Below are 18,807 nucleotides of genomic sequence, written 5' to 3' on the forward strand. Positions count from 1 at the left end.
CCCTGGGGTAACAATTACCAGCAGCACAGGCAAGAACCTTACCACCCTCACCAGTATGGAAACTGGTTACAACCAACGGCCTCCCTATGGTTACTACTGACAGAAATGTCAGCCGCTTATAGTAAAACCATTTACTTTGTTAACAAGACAAAACTTTGTGTGTGTCTTCTGTTGGTCATGATTTTACATCTGATTTTAGAAAATGGATTTTTTTGGAACTTGAGGCATTTAAAAAAAATATCTTATTGGAGAGATGTGATGGTTGCTGGGAATAAAGACGTCCCTAAAAAGGTGGTAGATTATACTGCTGGACTTCTATTTTGGATTCTTCATTTCATGACTCAATAGTGCTGTGAACTTGGTGCATCTTTTCCTTGTCTGACCTCCAGGAGTTATGTCTTTGTTTTACACAGAAATAAAACAGAAAATAAATAAATAAATAAATAAATAAATAAATAAATAAATTTCGATTTAAAAGAATGAGGCTAAGAATAGACCTGTTAATAGAATAAATTTTGGTTTTGGCAATCAGTTCCCAAACCTAAATGAGGAACTGTTTCTCACAAATAGCTCAGTTGATAAGACATAAGTCGGGCAGCCTCAGGCACCCTTCCTGGACGTGAAAACAGCCTTAGTCTCGGAAGTCCAAAGCCCGCATGCTCTGCTCATGGAGGTTCACAGCCGGACACATTGGAATTAGTGGCATTTTGAGAGGTTAAAAAAGTACTCCAGATTTAGCATTATTGACAAAGGCAAATTTTACAAACATCAGAGTTGAAGTATTTCCATAATCAATTGGGATTACCTTTGGAAAAAAGAGGCGGGGACGAAGAAGTAGTATCGATCAGTGGTTAAAATTTGGATCCTGGCTCAAACTACTGTGTGACCTTACCCAAGTTATCGAACTTCTCTGACTCAGCCCCCTCAGTGTAAAATATGATAGTAGCACTTTTGCTGCTGAATTATTACAGGATTAAAATATGTTATGCATGAAAAGCACTATAATACCATTTGGACACAATAAGTGCTGAATAAATGTAAGCTATTAATAAATGGGTATTGAAATGCCCAAAGTGTCGGTCTGCGTAATAAGAGAGAGCGAAGACACCAGGACCTTGCCCTGTCTCTGAAATCCCTTCGTTTGAGCAGTAGCTAGAAGGATTCCTATCTTCAGCCAGGCCAGCCTCACTGGCTTAGAGGGGAAATAAAAAACCCGAAATACAAGCTGGGGAGGCTGAGGCTGAGGCCGAGGCCAAGGTCCAGGCCAGGTGGAGGCAGAACAGTGATGAGAGGGGTGCATGAGCCCCTTCTTGCAGAACCTGCAAGGACCAGAGAACATCTCAGGCAGCTGTGTTAGGGTGGATATTCTGGGCTTCTCGGCCAGAATCCCCCATTCCTATCTCCAGTGAAGGGGAGGTGGCGGGCTGGAAGCCTTGCGGGGAGAGAAAGGAATGTGTTAAAGGTGAATTGAGAGGGGCAGGGGAAGAAAAAGAGGGATCAGAATTAGGTGCGCCCGCGGAAGGGCAGGTGTTGCACTGTTTCTAAGAGTCCGCGCCCTCACAACAAAACCCAATGAGTCTCAGGCTCGCCACTCAAGAGCTGTAAAGGGCAAGTCAGTTGCCCACTCTGAGCCTCCCTTCTTTTAAAATATAAAATGAGGATAATAGTACTACTTGCCTCAGGGATTTGGGATGATAATTAAATGAAGTCATGTGTATGAAGAATGAAGCAGGGTACTTAGCACATGGTAAATCTGCATCCATGGCACCCATCGCTATCTATATATGATGGGCATCTGCAACACAATAAACACACACACATTTGCTGGAGGTTTAACACCTGGGGTCAAGGAATAATGTGAATTTCAGATCAACAAAGAAACTGAGTCTCTTTTGGATCCTATCAATGGAAGATTATAGGAGACTCTGTTATAACTGTTGCAAAATTCTCGCCATCCTTAGCCATGAAAGAGTAGAAAGAAGAGGCATTAGAAGCTGGCTTAGAAAACACTATCACTTAAGATTCATTAGAACTAGTTGAAAAGCAGGAAAAGACAAGATAATCTACAGCGTAGCAAAAAGACTGTAATAAGAAAAGTAATGTCTGACGTAAGCATGATGGCGTAATAAGAGACCTCATCTCCCCGGACTGTACTGGTAGGCAAGAACCACGCTATGCAAAAGGGAGACATTCACAAAAACGAGGCTGAGAAAGAACACACGGTTGATTTGGGTGGGTAGTGGGATTAAAGGTGACTTTTAGATTTGTGGGTTATTTTTGCAAAAAGTGGGGCATTTTTGAGAGAAACAAGATGGCGGCGTACGTAACAGCTGTACCCACCGCCTCCCGCAACCACATCAAAATTACAGCTAAAATACAGAACCACCAGCACTCAGAGCCTCCTGAAATCTGGCTGCACAGACGACCTGCAACCAGGGAACTGAAGCAGCACCGAGACAGGTAGGAGGGGCGGAGACGCGGGCGGATCCGGACTGAATCACGAAGACACCGCCACGGGCCCACACCCAGTGCCGCAGGATAAACCCGGGCGGGATATCTCGGCGGTGGGGGTTTCCCGGAGGAGTGAGGGGTCCCAGCCCCACAGCAGGCCCCCAGCCCAGGGCTCCAGGGCAGGGAAGAGACGGCCCCACAACTCCGGGCTGTGAAACCAGCGGGGACTGTCCCTGAGGGTCGTGGAGGCTGCGGGAGCCCCAGCAGCAGCTCTCAAAGGGCCCGTGCACGGACTCACTCGGACGCTCCCTCTGAGCCCAGCGCCAGGCAGCAGCTTGAAAGGACCTGGGACACTCGGGGAGGAACTAACCTGCCTGAAATCAAGGCGAGAGGTGGAGGGGCGGCTTCCTCCCAGGCAGAAGAACTGGCAGAGGCCGTGGCTCCTTTGGCGAGTCCTCCCCGCACACAGCCGGCAGGCAGGCGCCATATTTGAATCGCCAGCACCTGACTCACACCTTTGGCCCCACCCCCTGATTCCCGGAGGCCCCGCCCCTCCCCACCTGCAGGCTCATCCAGGCTATTTCAGTGGCTTTTCTATGCAAGTGGCCTCTCGAGCCTCAGGCTTAGGACTTTCCTAAAATCTCTCAAACAAGCAGCAGCAGACCCCATACTGCTTGATAAGCGGCCCCAGGCCTGGCACTAGCGGCAGCCTGCATTGGCTCATAGCTTGGCCTCTCCTGGACAACGCCAAGCCCAGCACAAGTAGCAGCCAACTACGGTTTGCTGTGTAGCTCATGCTGGGTGGCCCTGGGCAAGGCACTGGCACAGGCTAACTTTGCACCTCCCAGGAGGCCCCAGAGACAGTGCACCTGGTGGTCAGACTCAACCACGCTGGACTACAACCCTACCACATCCACAAGTGACACACTCCAGGGGCACACTTGGTGAACACCAAAGCTCCACTGAAGTAAATCCTGCTCCATAGGAGTGTCTCCAGTACAGCATCTCTTTGGCTGTAGTTGCAGCTGGTCCTCACAGCTGATTGGCCGGGGAGTCAATTCCTCCCAGGGACGCCAACAGCAACCAAGACTCAACTACAACAGGACAGTGCACACAGCCCACACAGGGGAGCACCTGGAAGGCCCAGGTCAGGTGACTGGGGAGGCTGAGCCACTGAACCCTACGGGACACCTACTACACAAAGCCACTCTACAAATTCCAGGATACACAGCAGCTCTACCTAATACATAGAAACAAACACCTGGAAGCAGCCAAAATGTGGAGGCAAAGAAACATGTCACAAAGGAAAGAACAGAAGAAATCTCTAGAAGAGGAACTAAATGAAATAGATCCAAGCAAGCTAACAGATACAGAGTTCAGAATTTTGTTTATAAGGATGTTTAAGCAGACTATTAGGGAAATAACTGAGAAAATCGATGACATAATAAAGTACCAATTGGAAACGAAGGCTACACAAACTGAAATGAAGAATAATTTACATGGAATCAACAGTAGAGTAGAGGACACTGAGAATCAAATCAGCAATTTGGAACATGAGGAAACAAAAAACACCCAACCAGAAGAGCAAAAAGAAAAAAGAATCCAGAAAATGAAAATAATATATGGAGCCTCTGGGACAACTTCAAGAGGCCCAACATTCGTATTATTGGGGTGCCAGCAGGGGAAGAAAGAGGCCAAGAAATTGAAAACCTATTTGAAAAAATAATTCCAGAAAACTTCCCCTACCTGGGGAAAGAAATCGACTTACAAGTCCAGGAAGCACAGAGGGTCCCAAACAAGAGGAACCCAAAGAGGCCCACAGCAAGACACATCATAATTAAAATGCCAAAGGTTAAATAAAGACAAAGAGAGAAACTTAAAAGCAGCAAGAGAAAAGCAGTTAGTTACCCACAAGGGAGCACCCATACGACTGTCAGCTGATTTCTCAACAGAAACCTTGCAGGCCAGAAGGGAGTGGCAAGAAATATTTAAAGTGATAAAAAACATGGAACTACAACCAAGATTACTCTACCCAGCAAAGCTATCATTTAGAATTGAAGGTCAGATAAAGAGCTTCACAGATAAGAAAAGGCTAAAGGAGTTCATCACCACAGACCAGCACTACAGGAAATGTTGGTCTTCTTTAACAAGAAGCTAATGAACAAAAGAATCTGACGAATTAAATAGATCCAGAGATACTGATGCATGTAACAGACGATCATATTTCAGAGGGAAGAGGGAAGGGGTTGGAGGGTGGGAAGAGATTAACCAAAGTTATATGCATATATGCATAACCCATGGACACAGACAATGACGGGGTGAAGGCCTGGGGAGGGGGTGGGAGTGAAGTGGAAGGGGTCAATTGGGGGGGGGGAAATGGGACACCTGTAATACGCTCAACTATAAAGATAAATTTTTTAAAATTAAAATTTTTAAAAATTGGGGCATTTTTATAAACTCCTGGAAGATCAAGGGGAAAAAATATATGATGGTTTCATGGTTTCAGGCACAGGGAGTTGGGGTGTTCACCAAGGGCAATGGTTTTCAAACCCTTTTAAACTAGAGGGCCTTCTTTTTTATAAATAAAACCTTACTGAGACCCCAATATATGAATCAGATAAAATGCTGCTTTTATTGAGTAAATTCATTTATATGTTCAATTTTAATTCTTGCTCCACTTAGGTCTATAAACGAGAGCACAGGTTACTATACAGGTTGAATGCACATTTGAATAAGACATTTTATTATGTTTTTAATGATTGAACATATTTTTAGAAGTTAAAATTCCACTTAGAAGCATACAGAATCCTAGCGTTTCTTGGAAGGCAGTTCAGAAACATCGAGAGAATTATGAAACTCACGGCTAGCCCACAGCTGGGTGCTTTTCCATGCACCCGAGGCTTGCCATGGATTCACGCCCAAGTCCTTTGTGTTCATGTAAAGTGGGGAAGAACCATGAGCAGAGAACACCCTGAGGTCTTCTGTTTAATGAGCACCCCAGACCAAACACAGAGGGGCAGAGAGAAGAGGCGAGCCTGGGGAGACCGTGACAAAGGCCACATCTGTGAAAAATCTCCCAGATCCCAAATGAAAGGAGAAAACAGGCAAGTCGTACCTGGGAAGACTTGGAAGTGCGGGGTGGAAGCACAGACACGCAGGCTGCAGACATCTGCCTAGTAGCACTCAGGAGTGACAGCCAGAGGGCTCTAGGAAGGAAAATAAAGCCTGTGATTTTCTTCTTGGGTGGGGCTCCTGGGATGGGGAAGGGAGGCAGAAAGGAACAAGGGTTGACATGGCCCAAAGTGCAGAGAAAGGGAGAGGGGGGCACTGAGAAAATGGCCCTCTCTGCAGTTGTAGAAAAGAGATGAGTAGGAATGTAGGACAGGAAAAGGCACAGAAAGCAGAGTGTCTAAGAAGCACGGAAACCTTGTCAGGGGAGGCGCAGAGAGGCTGCCAGAGAGGAGAGATGAAGGGGTGGTAAAGAGTCGAAGGCAAGTGCAGAGAGAAATGAGGCAAAGGCTGAGAAGTTCAAAGGACTCTTCGAAGACCTAAATCCACACAAAGACAGTGTGCCGCAGATTTTGTAACATAATACAAACGGCCCAAGGGAAAAAGAGGCTAGAATTTCAGCCTACAGAACTCGGGACAGGACACGAGCGTCAGTTCTTTGGATTTATAGTTTTGATGTGATGAGTGTTGGAAAATCGTTTGCCGGGGGCGGGAGGCTTCAGCTACCCGCTGGTAAGGAGCGTAGTCCTCTCCCCTGGTCATCTGTGAGGATCAAACGAAGGCGCATGTGAGTGTAAGTCCTGCGTAAACACGAGGCAGGCCCAGGGAAGCAGGAGGCAGTCGCCTGCTCATCTGGGCTGCAGAAGTTGAGGAAGAAGAGTGGCCTGATTAATCAGGGATGGTCTGACGACAGCCTGCAGGGAAGGAGTGAGGAAGGCAGGATTTAGGAAAGCCACAGGGTCCTGGGAAGGAAGTGAACGCCCTCGGTTAGAGTTACAGGTTTGGGCTCTTCGTGCCCTGCCCTCGGATCCAGTGCTGTCACTGGCTGGAGAGCCATCTTCTCTACGTACCAGGCACTTACCTATTTAGAACTAGAGAAGGCCCTGGGAGGAAATCTGGTGGACAGGTTAGGAGACCAGAGCGTGGACAGGCAAGTGAACAGTGCAGGATTATAGAGTAGGAGTTGGAGCGAGTGCTCAGGCCCTAGCCTAGTGGACTCAGGCTCCCCTCTCCCCTCTGCAGCTGGGTTTCCAGGTCCCAGGCTTGCAGCCCCTGAGATGCTCCCCCTTCACCCTTCTAGGCTCCTCAGGAGTGGTTTCCCCAAGTGGCAGTCATCTTTCCTTCCTTGCGGGGGGCTGTGTGTTTGGTTTTGTGATCTTTAGTTCCCTCCTGGTGAAAACTAGAGGCAGACAATCATAACCTGAAAAGTATAAAAAGCTTCTTCCACCTTGTTGCAACACAAACAAGGCAGGAAAGCACTTTGTCTTCTGTCCTGCCCAGGCTTCTCCCTAGCCCAGAACCTCCTTGTGGCTAGGGACCATCTTGTACAAATTGTGCACACACTATAGCCAGCACAAGGTCATGTACATCATAATCAGCTAATAAAAATGGAAATTTATTAGAAGGCCTAAAACAACTGTATGCATTTCAGCCATGAAATGCTGAAGCCAGAGCATTTCAGCTATGCAGGCTACTGTACACAGGCCCATAGCTAACAAGACTGTTTTGTATACTAATCTACTGTACACAGGCCCACAGCTAACAAGACTGTATTGTATACTAATCTACTGCACATAGTCCCATAGCTAACAAGACTGTATTGTATACTAATCTACTGTACACAGGCCCATAGCTAACTAGACTGTATTGTATACTAATCTGTACACAGTCCCATAGCTAACAAGACTGTATTGTATACTAACCTACTGTACATGGGCCCATAGCTAACAAGACGGTATTGTATACTAATCTACTGTACACAGTCCCATAGCTAACAAGACTGTATTGTATACTCAAAAATTTGCTAAGAGGGTAGATATTATGTTGTGTTCTTATCACACACAAAAAAAGTAATGATGATAAATCAAGAGGGTGGGAAAAACTTTGGGAGGGGACGGATATGCTACTGGCATAGCTTGTGGGGATGGTTTCACAGATAGATGTACATCTACTCCAAACTCATCAAACTGCATACGTTAAATATGTGCAGCCTTTTGTATGTCAATCATAGCTCCAAAAAGTGGTTTTAAAATAAAAAGAAAAAAGAAGCCAGAGCATGAATATTTCTAACATATAGAAACTATATTTCTCAAAGTAAAAACGGCCTTGCCAGTGTGGCTCAGCGGCTGAACACCAACGTAGGATCCAGGAGATTGAGGTTTGATTCCCGGTCAGGGCACATGCCGGGGCTTCGGGCTCCACCCCCAGTCGGGGGCGTGCAGGAGGCAGCCAATCAATGACTCTCTCATCATTGATGTTTCTCTCTCCCCCCCTCTCTCTGAAATCAATAAAGATATATATATAGAGAGAGAGAGAGAGATATAGATATATAGATATATATCTTTTTTTTTTTTTAATTTTTAAAGGTAAAAATGTATCACTCCTAACACAGGTATTTTCCAAATGTCATTTCCGAGGGGAATAAAATACTGGAGCTGGAGGTGCCGCCAAGGCCACTTGCAGTCTGAAGATGGAGGGGAGGTGTCCTGGCTTCTCTTCAACCGTCTGATGTCACCAAAGCAGTGCTCCCAAGGGCCAGCTTGGATAAACTTATGACCTCTGCTTGGCCCTGTGTTCCTAAAAATTTTATGGGAAGGTCACTAATAAACTAAGTGTGTAAATGCTCCACCATCTAGTTAAAAAATAATAACCTAACTGCTACCGGAGCTGACTTACACTACATATTTTCTGCAAAACACATTTATTTACCTTTCCTTCTAATAAAATACACTGGGCAATAAATAAAAAGCAATAAAAGTATCCATGGTTTGCTATTAAAACTTGATATGTTTTTAACGACAATTTTTAGTATACTGTTTTTGGATGGATCAGGTATTACTTGAAAATAAGCACCCAATGTGGACATGATTGAGATTGGCACTAAGGTACAAACAAAATAATTTGTCCTAAGTACCGTGTCTATACTTGGAGAATTTAAAAGTCTCCCTCGAAAGATCAGATTGCACTTTAAAATGGTCCATATACTTCTACCAGTGAGTCACTTGTATAAAAATGCCACCACAAGACACATTAGTCTTTTGGGTGTGTGTTTTTTTTAAGTTTAAACTACAGTCTAGTGAATTTAGTTCATCACACTCTTACATAAATGTTGCAAAGGACGGTGAAGAGTCTTTGGAATTTCAGGGATTGTTTTCTTTTTTGTAAAGAAAGCCTCTTGGGAGGGTATCTGACCACTTCTTGGAGACATAATTATATGTAAAGAAATGTGACCCAAATAAAGGAGCCTTTTTTAAAAAAATCTTAGTCCCTCTTTAAATTTCTTCAATTTAGGCCAATCCTTTCATAGTGGCTCCTAGCAATTAGCTGGCAATCTTGTCCTGAGTCTAAAGGATTAGAGTCGGAGCACAGAACAAAGGCTCCAATTTGCCCCCGTCCCGGTCAGTCCCCCGTTCTGAACAAATCAGACTTCATTTCCTCCGGGGCCTTCTCGCCCACCTCATGTTCTCTCTGTCCTTCCACCATGGCCCCTTAGAAGAGGGATTCTTAGAGATAATATTAGGCAATGCCACCTAAACAGAAACCCTTCAGAATACACAACGGTTTGGAAATGGCTTCAGTAACTAGACAGTGGCTTTTTGTTTTCTTTTTGGAATTCTGAGCAAAGTGCAACTTTTTTTGATCATTGGATCTTTAAAAAAAAAAAAAAGCAGCAGTAGGTAACAAGCCACCCAAGTTAGGTTTACAAGTTTAGACACACACCCTTCTCTCTTGCAGACCGTTTAGGACAGTGCTCCAGAAAGTCACCACATGAAAGGGAGCACAGCCTGGGAACGGCAGGCGTGACATCTGTCCAACTGACTGTCCCATCTGTCACTGACATATAAACCTCTAGAGCTGCTCGGGACTTCAAGGAGCCTGCTAATCCGTTCCTTTTCCTTTACCCTTAAACCATTCCAAACAAAGAGAATCTACCCTGATTTTAAAGACCTCCAAGGAAGAGTCCACAGTTGCTCTTAGGCAAATATTTAAAAGTTAAGTTCCCTATGGCCTTTCCCCACTGCTCTGCAGACATCCCTTCTCACAGTCCTGGCGTAAAGAAAAGTACTGTAGCCATAAGCTTTGAGAAGACTTATGTGAAGATAGAATGATTCTTAATTTTACCCAACCATCAATGCCAAGCAAATGTTGTAATGAAAACCTAACTCACACAGCATTAAGTGTCAGTAGGTTTCTTCTAGTCAACATCCTTCTATGGAGAGTGATCTGAAATGAGTGCTTACCTATTATCCTTACCTGGAAGCTCTGTGGAATCAAGTCTGACCATTTACAATTCTACAGGATGGGTGTTAGAGAAACATTGATTAAAAAGAAAAAAGTTTGAGCCTGTCTGGCGTGGCTCAGCAGTTGAGCATCGACCTAGGATCCAGGAGATCGCGGTTTGATTGCCCCGACCGATCCCCAGCAAGGGGTAGCCAATCAATGACTCTCATCATTGATGTTTCTCTCTCTCTCTCTCCCTCCTTTCCTCTCTCTGAAATCAATAAAAATATATATATTTTTAAAAGTTTGATTTTAATACCTAAATCTAGGGAACTGCTAAAGCACAGAAGGGCTTCAGGCTCCAAATAGGAGACGGAGACAGATTAAACCCCATTTCACACATATAGCCTCAGGAACATAACGCAACTACCCCAAACAAGGCTTTTCTCACACACGTGACCATTGGGGACACAGATCTAAGTCTTGAGAGTCACTAAGCCAGACTTGGGGGGAAAATGGACTGCTGATTTTGCTTTTAGGACACCAGTGCCCACTTAAAAAAAAACCCAACTGTATAGTACCAAGTGGTGCTAGTAATAACAGGGTTGGTGACAATATTGATCCACTCAGTGGCTCACTTACTAATTTATCTGCAACCCCAGTTAAAATGTAAACTGGAAATAACTCACGGATGTAAGCATCTTCAGTGTTGATAACCAGAGAAAGAACACACTGAAATGACATCTAAACCCAGTGACTGACAAACACAGCCTGTGAGATGTTCTGTCAAAATAAAGACGTGGAATCAGGAAGCAGATGGCAAAATTCTTTTTCAAACCTCATTTAAAGGGAACATTTCAGGCATTTCTGAATGTTGTGCAAATGACAAGGAGGATGTTGCCTCAAGTGTAACCCTAGCCGAGTTGTGATGATAGGTGGCTCTGACGCTGTTTGGCTCAGGAAGTAACTGGCTTCCACGGGGGAAGTGCTCTCAGCAGGGAACACAAATTCAAAGCCTCAAGTGCAGGGTGAAAAATCATTTCAGCTCAGATGAATTCCAGGAGTTGGGCTGGGCTTCATGGTCAGAAGGCAGACACTTCCTTCGTTCCATAGTCTAGCTGGTAATGCTTTGTGTCAAGAAATCACCTTCTCTATTTGAGAGATTTCTTTTAGGTTTTTGACCCAGTCTTGTTTCCCAGACTGCGTGTACCACTCGTGAACCTTCCAGACAACTAACAACAGTGAATGCGGTCTCCTTCTCAGATCTCCAGCACTAGTCTTTGTAAGACTTAAAACCACTTTTCTCAGTTTTGGTGTCACAAATCACGTATGGGTGGAGGAGTTTGTGAAATATTTCATTTCCAACATAAATGGTAAGAACAATCATTTCTGGAGCAGGATGAACACATACAAAGCCAGGTTGGGAGATGTCTGTCTCACATAATTGCATGCCAGTTTCTGACCTGGATGGAATCCTGCATAAATGCAAGAGAGTCCTCTACATTTCATATATTCTCTATCCAGGTTTAGGAGCTTTGCACTCTCATAATCAGGAAAAATGCTTTTTAGTAAAGGGGGGGGAAAACAACAACAGACGCTTAAGTAAAAACAGCTATCAAGCCAAAACTTGAGTAATAACTCTATTCTGCAAATGACAAATTCTGAGGCTAACTGGAGGGCTGAGGGGACCAAAATGCTATACAATGGATGGGACATTTCAAATGTTATAGACGGGGACACTGTCCTTAAGAGGACAGCTCTTCATTCATGGATTTTCTGCAAGTGCAGGCCTTTCTATAGGCCAGAAAGTTGTAGGTGATACAATGAGCTGGGTTATATAACATAGCCTCTTTTTAAAATGGGGATGATACAAAATCAGTTTCTGTCACCATCTTTTCCTCCTGGAAACCTTTTACTCTCAACCTAAACTTACTCTCCCCTCTGGGAATTCCTGGTCTCTTCCTTTGACATGCTCTCCACTTTGTAGCAGAGCCTAAAAGAACCAGTATTCAGAGGGTACCTATCAAAGAGCACTTCTGAGGGTGCTCTAATGAGGACAACTATCCACATATACACAAGTGTACATAGGTGTACACAAAAAGGAAATCTAAACCAAGAGTACTTCAGTTTTGGTTTAACAGAGGCTCTCACTCAATCTACCTTTTATTTACCTTAAAGACTATAAATATTTAGGCTTAACAATATGCAAAATTTTTAACAATGCACAAATCATCTATGGAAACATATTTTGCATTTTGTTACAACCCTCATCATTCCTCCAATCATCTTCAGAAAGCCTAAAAAGGTGAAAATCTAAATAGTTGAAAAACACCAGCAAAATGTGAAAATCATTCAACTACATCCTGTACATGACTGACTTGGATGCACTGTTAAGGCTTCACCAAGAACCAGATTCGGGGAGGTAACGCTTACTTTTTCATAAAACACTCCTTCACACTTTACATAACCGTCCACTTCTACGTCTATTCTTGGCATGTTTTAAGAGTTGATTATTGGTAATTACTAGGATCGGAGCCAAGTGATTTTTCAGTATCTACCATGCCAACCCTTATTAAGCAGCTCAGACATCAGGAAGAGGTGGTGGGTTGAGGCCAGCACTCCATTTGTGGGGTGTTTTTGTTGATCTTCACCCAAGAATCCTGCCACCTCAGGCAACCACCTAAATTATCGCTTCTATTGGCCCTCAAACTCCCTTTTCATTAGTTATTTCCTTTATTTACTTATTTTTATTTGAGAGAGAGGTATGAGAGAAACATCGATGTGAGAAACATTGATCGGTTGCTTCCCACATGAGCCCATCCAGGGATCAAACCCGCAACCTGGGTATGTACCCCGACCGGAAGTCAAACCCACCACTTTTGGTGTGCCGACCAAATGACCCACCTGGCCAGGGCTACTTCTCCCTTTAAATATAAACAATTTATAGCTAATTGGAGTATATCCTAGTATAAGAACACAGAGAAGGCCAAAAGAAACTTCATCTGTGTTACTAATGACCCATGACGGACCACAGCTCAAGTCAGATAACTTATACTTACCAAGAATGCCAAACTAAAAATCTTGTTGTTTCTTTAAAATTCTGAACAAAATTGATCCCATTAGCAAAGATATTCATCATTTCTTAACAAGTAAATTTTAAGAACACCTTTTATTCTCACACAAAGCAGTATAATTTCCTGAAAAAGTGAAACGGCGATGCAGAATCCTTTAAACACAGTTTGTACAATTCCAAATGGTAACAAATGAGAAACATGAGGGACCTCTGTGGTCATGGGTGAGCCCTGGTTGTCCCTTGGCCCAGGGTCAAAGCCAGTTTATTTCATAACTGGGGGAGTAACAGTGGTTCCTCAATATCCCCTTTCAAACACTTTACTTAAAGGCCCATCCTTTCCCTGAAAGGGTTTTTTCTTAATAGTAAGCCTTCTAAGGGAGAAAGGAAAGAATGACAAAGAAGAAATGAGAAGTGTGCAGTATAAGCAGTTCCACCCTGAACAGTAAGGACTATAGGTGACACGGTGCCAACTTCATGCATCTGAAAAGGCTTTAATTTTTAGAACATATAAAAAAAAAAAAAGAAGAAATCATCCTTCTAAGTACTTTTAAAGCATATCAAACTGTAGGCTCACATTTAAGAAAGGCTTACAAACCGAGTATGTAGAAATAGGAATTCAAGTATCTCAGTTCCCTGAGTATTCAGAACCCAGTAAGGCACACAGACCTGAAGAATGAACACAGAGCGAGTCCCCATGTTGGCGTTAACACGGTTTAGGGCCCTTCCATCTGGTCCTGTAAGAGAAGTCCACATTTACTCAGACTGTTAGAGAGATATTCACTCTGAAACTTAGACTAGTAGAGGCTATATGCTCTTTCAAACTATTGTTCATATACTCTGATTCAAAATAAATAAAATCTTCAGAGACTTTCATGAAGCCCGAGCATCTATTGCAAAATATAACTTTTGGGCCAAAACATACTACCCTATTACTTACAATAACCAGTAAGTTAGTTAGAATGATCATTGCCATTCAGTCCAGGAGGCTCTCAATTTCCCCGTCTTCCTTTCAAACAACCTACACGCCTGTGCATTACACCCTGACGCCCGTGGACACCCACCGGCGGCAGTGAGCACGTGCAGCCACCACACCATGGGACTGCTTTTTTGGATAGGGATTTGACCACTATGCTGCATTTTTTCCTTTATATTTTAAGTGGAAGAAGGAAATAAATCAAATGGCTGACACTGTAGGAACCATTGGTCTCTAAATTTAACACAACTGAGATCAGAATAGAAATCAGGAGGAATGAGGAATCTCTTGCCTCAAGTGGGTGCTCACAGGACTTACACCAATTGGCTGTGTTCAACTGAGAAAAAAGGCAAATGCGGGGAACATGAAAAAAATACTGAAAATAAATTATCTAAGAGTATATCTAAAAATTGAAGCATATGGTGAAGGCCTGAGGGGAGGGGTGCAGGGGGGAGGGGAATCAATGGGGGGGAAATACTTTTAACAATAAAGATAATACTTTTAACAATAAAGATAAATTTTAAAAAACCACTGAAGATAATTGGGAATTCCAGGATGATTTAAGATCTCTACAACTCCTCCCTATTTTAGTCCATTATCTTCTGCAGAACCAATTTTCACATGCATTTTTAGTAATGTATTGAGTATGATTTGAAAGAAGGGAACTTCCTGTGCTGAAAAAAAAATTGGCCCAAGACCATTTTTTTGTATTTACTGAATGATTCTGTATGAATCTGTATGAATGAGTAGAAAAAATTGCCTTAGCGATCAACAAATGCAAACCAAGAAATTAAACACTAATCTACAGCAAAAGTTGCTACACAAGAGACATTTATTAATGTTCTGTTGTATTTACAGTTTTAATATAGCAAACCAAGGTGAACAACCACTTGGCGGAAAGCACATCATACTACATTTGTAACACTTCGGGTTTCTGCTAACACATTGTAAAAGCAAGTAGCACATACAGTATGTTAGGGATCATCTCAAAAGTTCCACGCTAATCCTTTCTTTGCTCCAAGTAGATAATCCCCTCCCTACTCCCAGCCCTTGGCCTAATTATCAGGAGATAAGAGAAAAAGAAAGAAAGGGATAGGGGCTCTACACATACAGAAAGTGTCAAGAATTGCATTTTAGTAACTAAGCTGTATTTGTCCCTGTCCTTTCTATTTTATACAGTGACAACACATTTACAATCCCTTAGGTACACAACAAAGAACAATAGGTACTGCAAAATTTAGAACACAGGCTATAAAAAAATTAATGCTTATTATTTACCAATTAGAACATATTCTTGACCATACCTGAAATGTATTTTGCACTATGGTTTTGCTTCCAGGTGTTCACAGTACAGCTGAATCCATTTCTAGATTAATTTTAACAGCAAATATGAATTATGTGCAGAAATGCAGTCATAACCAAAGTTTTAACTTTTGAGAAAGCCCCTTTAAAATGGCCAGCATTACACATATCTTACACTAAAATCTTTTATTCCAAAATCCTTTTGAGATGGAGGATGAATAAAGCAAGACTGCCCCCTACTGACTACAGGGACAAGGCTCATGCTATTTAAAATGGCTACAAACGACAGATAAGGCATTATTAATACATCACAGACTTGATTGCGAGAGTTTTTTCAAACATTAACCACTAATGATTCCATGATTACAGAATTCTGCATTAACTATTAAAATTGTACACCTAGGAACAAATAGAGAGAAATGATCTTTTCAACAGTACTTTATTTTTTAAAGCAGGTGATTACTCCTCTGTGTTCTGCATCTTGCTTCACTTCCTGCAGGTGTTCTCCTGCTTCTTGCGAGAGAATTCATAAACGCAGGAAGGCCTTTGCCAGAAAACATCTGCCAGAGAAGGATATTGAATATTGAAACTCGAGTTAGCGTGTTATTTTGGCCAAGAGAAGGATGTGGTCACAAAAAAAGGCAGGATGTTTAGAGACATAAGAAGTACATTTTAACACAGCTCTAAGATTACTATACGCTGACATCACAGCATTCAGTAAACATTAGATTTTCAGTTCTTAAAAGTTATCAAGGACTCTAGAACTAGAAAGAACTTGAATGCTTTCTTTAAAACCCATGAAGTCAGGGGTCTCTCCAAACTTCCTAACAAAAGAATGGGATGTGAGTAGCAATTACTCACTCACACACTTAACCTCAACAGCAACAACTGGAACTTGGGGACAGACAGACAGTAAGATCCAAGTACATAGGTCATTTCCTAATATACCCAAAGCTACTGTTTACCCTGCCAATTCTGCCAGATCTCACAAAGGAAGATTTCCAGTAAGGATGCCAATCTTGTCATGTTGTGTTAGAGTATGGCAAAGTTAAAAAGCGACTTGGAAACTCACAGGTATCACATGTACTTTTTAAAATCAATTAGGAAAAAAATTAATGTATTCTTGGGCATGTATCTCTGAAGAAAAAAAGGTATCTGTATGCCCAAACTACTTTTTAAAATGGAATGTACAGCCCTGGCCGGATGGCTCACTGGTAGGAGCGTCGTCCCATTACACCAAAAGGTTTGGAGTTCCATCCCGTCAGGGTGCATATGGGAGGCAACAAATCAATGTTTTTTTCTCTCTCTCTCTCCCTTATTCTCTAAAATCAATAAACATATCCTCAGGTGAGGATTTAAAAAGAGTAAATAAAATTAAAAAAAAATATGTACGACTGAAACAAATGCTCTCAAAAATAATGTCCATCTATTTTGTTAAATGCAGTTTTCATCCAATACTTTCAGGCACTGCTGTTAGTGGCATAATAAATTGTTTTGGTTCTCATAGAAATAATGGGGAAAAGTACAAGTAACTCCCTATATTAATGTTAAAAGAAACACTAAAAAGATACATTAACTATCTACCAAATATTTATTGAGAAAATACTCTGTGCTACTCCCCACCAAGTGACAGAGGGATGAGCTCATACATAGATAGGCCCTTAGCTTACTGTTCCATCTTTCCAAATTACTGTAAAAGCCACAAGCAGCCCTTATATATCTTTTCTGATTAGGCTACTGTGTAAATCTTTAAAAGGCTGACAAAAATGCAGAGAAGCTACAACACTGGAGGAAATCAACATAATTTTTTTTAAACTGTTAATATTTTCCCCAACTCCAAATTCAGCTGGTGTTTTGATCTGAAGTAAACCAATGATACTAGCATAAGTGAGACCTCAAAATGTACAGGGACAAAGATGCCAGAATTTAAGGAATTCTGAAAGTCAAGCAGAAGCAAAAAGAAAATTGGTAGACTATATGAAATGGGGGTTTTTGCAATGAGCCAAAAACTCAATACAAGCCAAAGTAACTTCAGTTTTATCAGTTTCCATAAATATATAAAAGCTAATGTAATAATTATTAGGTTGAAACACTAGAGTTTGCAAGAACATGTAATACAGGCCAGATGACCAGCTGGCCACTTTGCTTACTGCTTCCACAGGAGTTAGTTAGCTTTAATAGATCCCTCAAAGTCAGAGTCACCCAACAAACATTAAAAGTCCGCCAAGAGGACCTACATGCGTTGCTATGGGTGATATTAACCACCATACAAACTCCACATGAAAAACACTGCTTTAAGAGGCACTCACTGCTCTCTAAGACCTGGGGGCCTGTTCTGATCAATCTGACTCATAGTTGTTAAAAAACAACGGTGGGCCCAGCTGGGCGTGGCTCAGCGGTTGAGCCTCAACCTAGGATCCAGGCGATCGGGGTTCGATTCCCGGGTTGCGGGCTTGATCAATGACTCTCTCATCATTGATGTTTCTATCTCTCTCTCTCCCTCTCCTTTCCTCGCTCTGAAATCAATAAAGATATATTAAACAAACAAACAAACAAAAAACAATGGTGGAACATGAACTGCAGGACAGACAGGTTTTAGGGAGTGTGGACATTGTTACTAAACTGAAATCAATAAAGATATATTAAACTGTAGGTCATGCTTCAGAAACAAACGGAATCTATCAGCCTACGAATCATGTAACTTCAAGAGGAAGATAACCATTTCTTCTTGGACACTGATTTCTTTTAAAGCAAAAATTGTACTGGAAACACTTCTACTGTCTTGTTACTTTATGACACAGTCCAATAAATCAAACTTTAACTTGAGGTGAATTTTCTCTAATAAGAGATAGTAAAGAGGAAGGGGACTATTACAGAAAAGGGGAAATGAAAGCATTTGGAAGAAGCTGAATTGTCATAAGGAAAACCTTAAACTCTACCTGATGCCTGGTAGGTACAGCTCGACAGGTCATAGCGATCACTAGCTACAAAGGGCCCTGTCATCTCATTAATGCCTCAGCTTACAAATTCTCTTTCTTCCTATTTCAGATGTTGTTAAAATAATAGAACTTAAAATCTATTATGCTTCACATGTACAGGTGCTTTTGGAATTAGCGTTCAGATACCAGTTAACTGCATTACCACCTGACAGCTACTTAATTACCCCTCAATTACCTGGCAGCACAAGGGGAAGTGATAGTTCATAAAAATGTATTTTCCAGTTCTCTAGTTAATAAGAGAAATATGAACACCTCACATTTTTTACCATTTCAGATAAAGATGTTTCTACAAGGTATGTTTCTTTTTTTTATAACACAGAAAGAACATTTTGTTTTTCTGCTTCCTCAGAGTCACAATTCTTAATGCCAATGTGCCACCCCTAAGAGTTCCTTCTGGGGTTTTTTGCTGTGGGGCAGGAAACCAGATTTCCTTTTTTAACCTTAAATGGGCTTCAAAAGGGAACCTGAAAGCTGCCGCTATGGTAGTAGCATATGAGCTTTAGTGCTCGGATTTTGTAACATCTACTTTGGCTCATTAGAAAGAGGCCTCTGGGGTCATT

General features: G+C 42.2%; 1 protein-coding gene across 1 annotated transcript in view; it reads right to left on the reverse strand.

Annotated features, from left to right (window-relative positions):
* Positions 1-14,759: 14,759 nt before the first annotated feature.
* NDFIP1 (Nedd4 family interacting protein 1) overlaps positions 14,760-18,807 on the reverse strand; it is a 42,318-nt gene continuing 38,270 nt past the window's right edge. Inside the window, exon 8 of the mRNA XM_081134894.1 lies at positions 14,760-15,808. The gene's annotated coding sequence lies outside the window, so the exon portion shown is untranslated. The remainder of the gene's footprint in view (positions 15,809-18,807) is intronic.

This window comes from Miniopterus schreibersii (assembly GCF_964146895.1).
Source record: "Miniopterus schreibersii genome assembly, chromosome: 4".
Taxonomy (NCBI): Eukaryota; Metazoa; Chordata; class Mammalia; order Chiroptera; family Miniopteridae; genus Miniopterus; species Miniopterus schreibersii.